Genomic DNA, 10739 nt, shown 5'->3' on the forward strand with positions numbered 1-10739 from the left:
CGCAGGTGCGGGCGCCTCGCTGTTAAAAGTTGATCATGCGAAAGCACGCGCTCGAAATTTTGTTGTTTTGTTATTGTTATAAAAATAAAAGTAACTAGTATACAAAAAAGTTTCTTTGGGAAAGTTGTTTGAAATCATGAGTACAATTACGTGTTTAAATATCGGTCACTAATTACCAGTCACCCTATATACAGTTCTGATAGATATAATAAATACACACCAAACATATTTTACTATTTACCAAAGTATCATCGTTGTTAGAAAATTTAAATAAGTTAACATTGAATTTATGCCTATTAATACAATATCAAACAATTGAATTAATAATTAACAGATTGCCAGCGAGAACTGGAGTTTCATGACGATTATGGCTGACTGACTGACTGACTGACATTGATTGAGGTTTAACTTTTCATAATTAATAAGTTTACTCTTTGAATAGAATTTCTTGTCAAATTCGGATTTCAAAAGCTTAAACTGAATTTAAATTGAGAACTCGCTTACAATTTTGGAATTTAATAATTTTAAACCACTGATTTGTGTTTTGGCTCCCTCTTTGGGTGAGTAGTTGCAAGTGCGACTGCTGGGCAAGGTGTCTTGGGTTCGATTCCCTGGTCGGACAAAGAATAATTGAGCATTTTTCAAGAAAATATCTCTGTTTGAGAAACGGAGTTTGGGATTGTACCCTGTATATAGCAATAGGCTCACCCTCTATTGCATGGGACTTATAACACAAATTATGAAAAGTGGGTGCACCTCTGCCTGCCTTTTCGGGGATAAAATGCGTGACGTACGACGTATGATTTGTGTTTTTAACACTTTTTGTAATTATGGAAAATTAGTCAATAACGTTATTTAAAATAAAAAAAGTTACGAATTTTTTGACATTTTATTCAATATTTTGATTATACAATTTAATTATTGTGTTACGTTTGTTGTATAATTATTTGTAGCACATAGTAAATAAAAGTGATGTAATAAAAGTATTATGTAAATAGCACTAAATATTTTTCAAAACAATAATTGTTTTCAGTTTTAGGGTGCTTTTCTACTAGAGATGTGCTATGCTGTGGATGCGTTTGGCTTCCACCAATTATATTAATTGGTAAACATAGCATTGGTGAAAACGGGTTCAATTATGGTAGGTTTTTATATGGAAAGATGTGTGCTATGCATGCGTGCTATGGATGCGTGCTATGGATATGTGTTATGGAAGGTTCCTAATACCTACATAACTTAGCATGAGTGGAAACTCGCAGTATAGCAACATAGCACATCTTTGGAGCAAAGCACCCTTAATAATTATAGTAGATTAAATTCACTACATTCTGAATCGATAGTATTAATTAAAAAGAAAATACAATATCGTTAGTTAAATCGAGTGCTGTGATTGGATTTTCCCTTTTGATCAATAATAGTTTGAAAATAGAGTTGAAAATGAATTGTATAAATTTTGATACTCGAAATAAGATACATATATAATAGAGAAAAGGTTTATTAACATGCGATTGGTATATATTCTGAAGTTCCTAAAAATACATATTATAGAACATTTTTAAATTGGAATAATTATGAGAGAAGAATATTACCTTTTAAATCAGTACCTACAAACTAAAAGCTATAGTATTTAGATTTTCAGTCTAGATTTACTACCATAATTAAATAATAATATATTCCTCACAAAATCCGTCTTACTAAATCTTGCCTTTCGATACAATACACAACACCATAAAATACCTCTTTAAACGTACAAATCAATATTAGTCAAAAGTACAATGGTTAGCACGTATGTAAATCCACTCTAATTGTCATTGAGATCTAAAAAAAAAGTCTAATGAAGAATTCTGACAAAAAGGAATCCTTCTGGCTACTGTAATATAGGAATATCAAATGTATTTCAATGTACTGTAAGTTGTTTTTTGAATGAAAAATACTATTATACTAAGTACTTTCTGTTTACATGTTGTGAGACAAAGTTTTTAGTACTTTTGTATTTACGAAAAAGTATCATATTTTTTTGACTTATTCATTAGATACCGCAGTTGATAAAGTGATCTCAAACCAATTTCTTTGAATTAGGATCCTACGAAAGCAATTCAAGCATTTTGAATTAACTGCCGCACTCAGAGACATTTAATGATTACTTAAACTATTTCTTAGTAACGATTTTGTATCGAAAACAATCGCTAAGGACGGGGTTAAGTAACCATTAAATGATTCTGAGTACAGCAGTAAGATCGGTTAATTTTGGTTGTATAAAATTAATTCGCCTATATATCTTGCGCTACTAATAGTACCTTAACCTCACATACTACATACATATTTTTCTACTTATCCACCAAATTTTGACCAATCATAATAATTGTCCCAAAGCTACAAAATATTGTATAATGGAGAGAAAAACACGCTTATTATGAAAATATTCAGTATTTTTATATTTATTAGGTAAGGAATGGATAATTCGATAGTGATATTATGATGTAATGTTTATAATTATTGATGGTATTTTTAAGGTTGGTGCATACTTTGATAGATAGAAGAGAATATTTCGACCTTGTTGGCAACCTACTATGTATCACGCAACGATTCCTGCATGGAAGAACTCTTTGTGTGATCCACAAATTATTGTTTCGGGTCTCGGTGTAATGTGTTCATGAACTTGTATGTTTGTAAACGCTCTCAAGGCATTGGAAAAATCCTACAGTAGAGAAACGTTTCAATAAAAATAATGTTTCATATTTTATTACATATTTTTCTGAAATGGCTTAAAAATTACTAAATAATCACAAATAAAATTATAAAATATACCACAAATATCATCAATCCAGGTCGAATTTTATTCAGATAAATATTGTGCACACACTATATTAGCGTTTCTTAATTATCTCTAATAGTCCAACTATTTAGAGTTTTCTTCTTATGGCTTTCGGCCAAGCAATTAGGAATACAAGCGCGAGGATATTTGCACCATTGCTCTAATTTATGCAAGAACTAACGAGCGAAGTCGTCTACCGTAGTATGCGCCAACCTTAAAGGCAGATTTACACAGGGTTAGTAAATGACTACTAAATCCATACAAGTTAGCGCTGACCCAAAAAAAAAAACAATGTAAATTGATTTGAAGTCAGTACAGCGGTATAGGTAAAGTCAGCGCTGACTTGAAGATTTCCACACTATTATTATGGGTCAGCACTGACTGATCGATTTCGGAGTCAGTCACCCACCCTGTGTAAATATGCCTTAATAAATAATCGAGTAGTCACCCAACCTTGTACAAAGAACAAAATGAAAATAAAAATTAATGTCTTATGGAAAACGCTTGTTTTATTTTATGTGTTCCTTTTGTAGTTTATTTTAAAGAATAAACAAAGATATCGTTGAGAGTGAGGATGTATGAAAGAGGGTATACTAAATATATAATTAAAAAGTATTATTTTAAAAGGCATAGGTACAGTAGAGGACAGTTCTGACTGATCATTTTAAAATTTTATTGCTTAGAAAAAAAAGCGTTAATAAAAAAGCGATAACGTCGCAGGTTAGTGACGTAACACGTGTAATCCTTTCCCATCAACTCACTTCATTCATCAATTCAAGGTCATGGGGCGGGCTAAAAAGAGGATCTCACCAGTTGCAAGGAAAAATTAACTTAGTGGTGGTCAGGCGCATGTGACCACTATTGTACATTTTAATACTACATCGACCTCCGAGCCATTCTGGGCAGAAGGGCATTATAAAAAGTGAATAAGTAAAGTCTGACTTTTTGGCAGTTATGGTATGGGTTCAAGTAGGATATGATGAGAAACCAATACATTTTAATTACCAATATACTGTCGTACTCAGAGTCATTTATTACTTACTTAACCCAGTTCTTAGTAATTGTTTTTGTAACAAAATCGTTACTAAGGAATAGTTTAAGTAATCATTAAATGTCTCCGAATGCGGCATAACAGTTTAGACTACCTTAGAAACAACCTTAGAATTTTGATTAATTATCGAAGAATTTAATATGTATTTTTCCTATTAAAATAAATTTAAAAAAGTCCTCCGCAGTTTTATTTCAGTCTATTCTTCGCACTTCATAAATAAATACTGTATGCAGTGCATCACCTCACATTTATCTTGTGTATGCGTGGCTCATACGAACGAGAACGATTTCTCACAGGCGGGCGACACTGTCCGCAAATCCCTCTGTTGTTATGTCTCTCTCAACTTAAACGTCCAGAATGGATTTGTTAGAAAATATTACGTGTTGAGTGGATTAGAGAACTAAAATGTGTTTTTAAAAATAAATAAAATCCTTATGTCTAAGACAATAGGGATGAAAATTAAAAATCTATTTAAGTTTTTAAACTGACATGGTCACTAACACTGATCTTGATTTGATCTCGGCGCTTGCAACAGTGCCGATATACTGGAAATTCATAGACATAAACAAACAAAGTAAATATTCTGTCTCAATTTCTAATGATAGAATCTATTTAGTCCGTCAGTTAGGTAATGGAAAAATATTAGACACGTATTTTTTTATTTTATCATATAAGATAACAATACTTAGATAAAACGTGTCAAAGTTTAAGAGTGGGAGCAAATATAGCATTTCTACAAATGAAATGTACCTACATATGTAGAAGTGACAAAAGTTCAGTAAAAATTTCCCCAACCCGGGAATTGAATCCGGGACTCTTTGCCTGGCACTTGCACTTGCGACCATTCGACCAACGACCGGCTGTGATATTCTTTACAAAATGGCCTCTTTACTTAGCAATAAGTTTACCTCTTGTCTTTTCAGACTCTTAACATGTAAAAGCCATTGTAACAATGTACTCCAAAAACTACACTTCTTCAGTTTTAAAACTAAAATAGTGGTAAATTCTAGCAAAAGTTTCCACATCGTTGCCATCCAAGTACCAGGTTCCCATAAATTTTGTATCGCTACATTGCACAGCTCTTGTGCAAAGACAAATCCCAAGACGTCGCCGTGTCTTGCAAACTGGAAGATACTATGTAATTTTATTATGAAGAAGGATGATGTAGTTTTGTACCCTCTCTCTTGTGCATATTTTAGCAGTAGTGGTGAATTTAATGTAGCTGATATATTTGGTGCACATTCAGTCAAGTCATTTGGTACGTTATATAAGGATGACGCGGTTTCGTGATAAATGAACTATCCAACACAAAAAGGTGTTTTCAAATCGAACCAGTAGTCCCAGAGATTAGCGCGTTTAAAGCTATTTCTAATATTGACGTGTAAAAGTGTTATTTTGTAACCTACTTGCAGAAATAAATATCATTTATCATTTATTAAAGCGGTTTATAAATTTAGACAGTACATATCTGCTGTTTTTGGGCATAAAATCTCAGTTTCATACTTCGAAAGATTAAGTAGTGCACATTTACCACTGTGATAGATACACATAATAGTGATTTTTCGTTGGTTGTGTTCAGTTTCACGGTTCATAACAAAAACATTGATTGAAAATTTCAAAAAATGAGAGATAAAGTTTTACGTAATCCGAAAGGCTGAGATTTCTACTTAAAACCAAAGTTAGCGCAATATTAAACATTAACTCACATTTTTATTTTTATTTTTTATGGGCAAACGAGCAGACGGCTCACCTGATGGTAAGCACCCGCAACACCAGTGGAGTCACAGTTTAGTTTTCGGCCTTTAAAAATGGAGTACGTTTTTATGAACTTATTTCCCGATTCCTACAACTCAAGGGGACTGAACAATATAGCTCCCGCCATCAATCATACGCTGACCTGTGAGTCAGCAGTTGGCATGTTTATTTTCATTCGTCATTCGTTCTTCATGAGCTGGGGGAGAGTGGGGTGAAATGGACTATGAATGCGTCAAGAGATGACGGTGTTAGATTATTGGATAGAGCAGTTGTTTGCAGAAGACAGTAACTGGTCCATAATAAAATCTGTTCAATAAATAACACGGGTGGAGCTCAAATTGTTTCCAAGGAGACAACAGAGAGGAGCAACTAATATTAATAACTCAAAAGTCACTATTTTCACGAGTGAATAAGAAAATCAGAGTGTGGAACCTCAGTAAAACCAACATGGTGGCCATTCTCAGTACCTGTAAGAAGCACCGGGTCCTGTAATAGAACTGTTTGGACCTTATTATAAGCTTGTTTTAATAGACCTCTTTCGACCTATAGCTTTTTTATAATAGAACTGTCTCGTAGCCCCCGCAATAAAAATCCTAGTGTGAGATATCGTTAAAAAAATGTTTAAGACCTGGTAAAGAACAGAAAAATATCATGTTAATGTGTATACTTTAATCCACGTTTCCTCTAAAAGTAATAACAGAACACATGTCATTGATAGCGTGAACGACGCCATTTTGAGTTTATTGCTTCAGTTCCAATAGTTCAGAATGAACGAATGAGTGAATGAATGAATGAATTAACGTGATTGCCCTATGATTGCACGTTGCTATTATGTTAGCGGTAGTTTGTGAGTGTGTTCTTTGAATTATTCCTATTTAGTTTGCTGTGCTTTTGAAAAGTAGTAAGGCGTGTGTAATTACTGGGTTGATTACGGTTTTCAAATTCTGTATAGCTTGTTTTAAAAGTGGTTGGTAAGGAAATAAATAAAGAAAATGTTGAATATGCATTTGAATAGGTGTTAACGTTTTAATAAAGTTTCCTAAAGAAAGAATGGATGGCCCTCATTCAGGATGAAAATGTTTTTCTATGAGCCATCAGACCAACACAGATGGGGCCCAGAAAGACTGATGCTAACTCGGAACTGCGGACTACCTAGCGGGTTACTGGGGTCCGGCTCGAACAGCAGGAATAGGAACGAGACTTTACATGACATTACTTACCTGATTCGAAGAAGGTGTTGACGGTCAGAAAAGAAGCAAACGAAAAAATAGATTGTCAATACTTTTTATTTATGAAAGCTGTAACTGTACCAGACAAAGAGTAAAAAGTATTATACTGACCTGACATAAAACTAGCAAATTGGAAAACAACTGAATCTTACTTTGTTCAACTTACAAATGTGACGTAAAATATCTTGGTCAGCTAGTACCTGTAAATATCTTAGTTTGACACATCATTAAAAGTTTTATTGCTGAGTTTCAAGAGTGGGGTCTTATGTTCGATTGTCAAATTCTTGTTTGTCAACTCGGCATTCCTTTCACGGAAAATGTAATGTGCTATTGGAGGATTAAGATGATCGCGAGAGACACGCCTTGCGTCGGCTATCGCGCGTCGTTCTCCGGTCACCTTAAGTGCGGGAACGAGCACGGGTAGCTCGCCGTCCGACCAGAACCAGTCCCATTAAGGAGCCATCAGACCGCCACAGATAGGGCCCAGTAGGGTTGATGCCTGACCAGGGGCTGCGGACTACTTAGCGGGTTACCCGACAAGCTCGAAGAGCAGAAGTAGAAATGGAATGGTTTTAGTCAGGAAGACTCTCTCGCCTCATCCAAGGCCGAAGAAGTTATTGGATGATTATCCAGCCTAAAAATGCCTCCGTATATAGATACAGAGAGAGTCTTGTTTGACAAAAAAGTATAACTAATTAAAAGTAGTAGTTATATGACATGCATCTCTATTCACCTGAATATAAGAAAAAAGAAAGGAAAGTTATCTCGTAAAGAAAGCAACTTCATGTAGGTACTCGTAGGTAATGGTTTCTGGGTTAAGTTATTGACATGTTTACTTGTGCTTTGATGAGTACACGACTAACTTATGTATGACGTCACAGATTTAATATGTCGCTTAGTGGAAATGAAATGGAAAAAATATTTTGTTTTTTTGCAGCTTCTTGTAAACAAAAAAATTTTGTTTTGCTCAAAAATGTTGAAAACATTTATTCTGGATCCTTTTTTTGAAGGGGAAAAATCATCCAATTACTTTTGATGAGAGGGAGTATCAGACTCTTACTGACTAAACTATCCCGTTCCTACTCCTGCTTTTCGAACTTGGGCTCCAGTAAACCTGACAGGTAGTACGCAGCTCCCGATCAGGAAACCATAAGCATAGCTTTTTGTAGTAACCAAAATATAATAAGTAACTAAGAATTACTGCAATACCGTCTCGTGTGCAACTTCTTCAAACATGTCCATGCTCACTCTAAACTTGCGATGCGCTCAAAACACGACACCGCATGCAAAGAGGTTTAATTATACACGAATGCACAGCACACAAGTGTACCCCAAACACTAATATCTTTGTAAACTTTGTACTACATCAAAGAGTTGTGTTACAAAACCTTTTACACAATAACTTTAATAGGTAAAGGAAAAGTTTGTACAAAGCATAAGTTTGGAGTACACCCGTGTTAAATAGAATGTCCCTATAATGCTTTGGAGCGGTGCACTAAAGTTATAACGACTGCAGGGAAACAGAGCCATTATGTGGCTCGATTAAAATGTTGTTGTTGTTTCCATTTAATTTATTTAAGTTTTAAAATTGTTAGTTTGCTTCCTATTCGATGTCTCTTGAGTAAGGTTTTAGTGAAAAAGTTTGTCGATAAAAAATTATGAGTTTTAGGAAAAGTGAAGTCCTTTTTTAAGGGGTTATAGTTAATACTGTTTCTAAGCTCTTAAAGAACAAAAGAACGTAAAGATCTTATTAATATTATTATATTGCCTTTGATTGGAGCAGTGCAGATAGCTGACTTTATTCAACTGTAATGACGACATTCAACTAAATTCGGTAAAACCTCCAATTCCCTTCATCCCTTCGGGGATAAAAGGCGTGATGTTGCAGTTGCAGAGTCTGATACTCCCTCGTCTCGCCCAAGACGGGAAAAGCTATTGGATGATTTTCCCCCCAAAAATCCCTCGTTCATGAAAAGCAGGCGTCATAAACCGACGGGACACCACGATAAATAAAATAATTCTTGATAATTTTATCTTACGAAAATATTGTCCATCCACCTAATATTAAGATAATGAATTACTACTAATTACCAACCACACCTTAAACGGCCGTGTTAGTAAACACCTACTTAAGTCATCAGTCATTCAACCCAGCCCACGTTCATTACCCTTTGAACATCCATAAGGGACAACATATAACTTAGAACAATACTGTAAGAGCAAAGTTTTCATCCACACATAGGTAGCAAAATGTCGCCATTTAGCCCCCAAAAGTTTCCTGCACACAAGAGATTTGGAAGCACATGTTGGGACATGTTTCTTCACTTAATGTGTTACCTGTTACATATATATGTATAGTATGTATTATATATACATATATGTATGTGTGTATACCTATGTATGTTTTCGTTTAAAAGTTTGAAGTCATAGTGGTTTGTATGTCATTGTTGTTTGTTCTTGTATTGTAATGAAAGAAAGACTGCCTCGTTGATCGAGTGGTCGTAAGTGCGACTGTCGGACAAGGGGTCTCGGGTTCGATTCCCGGTCGGGAAAAAGTATTACTGGTTTTATTTCGGTTTTTCGAAAAATTTTCAGTGGTAGCACGGAGTCTGGAATTGTGCCCAGTATATGGCAATAGGCTCACTCTCTATTACATGAAAACTGGGTGTACATTGGATAGCGGCATTAGGTACATGCCGTATTGTGCAGATGCACTTTTGCCCACCCCTACGGGAAAAAGGCGTGACGTTGATTGTTATTGAAAGAAAGTTTAGTTAGTTACCGCAAAACCATTTCTTTAGTTAGTTACCACAAAACCATTTCTTATATTGAATAAAAGAAAGAAGAAAATATTATGTAGCTTTATTTCCATATAATATAAAGATCTATTCTAACAACAGATAAGTGCGCATAGTCTGGACTTTAAAATCAATTGACCACGACGTTACGACATAGAACAGAAGCAGACGATGTCTAAAGCTGTACTTAAGTCACAATGTAAATTATACAGCAGGTTAGATTCCTAGGAAAGTGCCATACAGGCGTTGCACATAGGGGCTGCGGAGCAGGTTTATTAAGAGGACTCAGTGAATCTTACAGGTGGAGACGGCGACCGAGGTGGTTTTAGTGAGTTAAAAATCCAACACTTTCTAGTCCTTTATATATATATATATATTCCCGTCCATAAAGCTAGGCGCTTTATGAAGGTTTCCCTACGTCATAAAAGAAGGTTAGATTCTGAAGCTTAAACTGATATGGATAAGAAACAGATTCACTAAAATAACCTCACAAATATTTCCATGGCAGATATTATGTAGGTTCGTTTTTTTGGCTGATGTAGAATCTCTTGCTATAATTATGTTGAACACTACACCATTGCTTAGAATTATATAAGCTAAAATGTTCTTCTTGATTGTTAAGTCTAAGTCAAGCAGTACCCTCTGACACATATGAGTTTAAACTGCGATTTCCAACACACCTGCTAGGCATGGAAATAATAATAACAAACAAATTGTTATCTTAATTAGGCCCACAGTCCAGAAATGGGCTGTAACGAGCTATTGATATGAAGTTTTCTTTACATTTAAACATAGGCAATGGTTCTTCTGTTCATATTTCATGCATAGTCCAACTATAGCAAGAAATATATCGGTACATTAGCTAGCTGTTCTCAGGATTCCAAGTTAACAACCGCATTTATAGGTTTCCCATTAATCAGTTAATCGATTTGCATAGCCCTACGGCCGAGCTGGATTAAATTAATTATAGTAGTTCGATGCAAGTTATTCCTTAGTAAAGAAACTGCAATTAATATTAATGCTGTGGTCTTGTAAGACTGTGGTTTTGACGTTTTTTATTTACCTACTGATTTGATGGTTAAAATTGGAAA

The sequence above is a fragment of the Spodoptera frugiperda genome, chromosome 4 (genome assembly GCF_023101765.2).
Source record: "Spodoptera frugiperda isolate SF20-4 chromosome 4, AGI-APGP_CSIRO_Sfru_2.0, whole genome shotgun sequence".
Lineage (NCBI taxonomy): Eukaryota > Metazoa > Arthropoda > Insecta > Lepidoptera > Noctuidae > Spodoptera > Spodoptera frugiperda.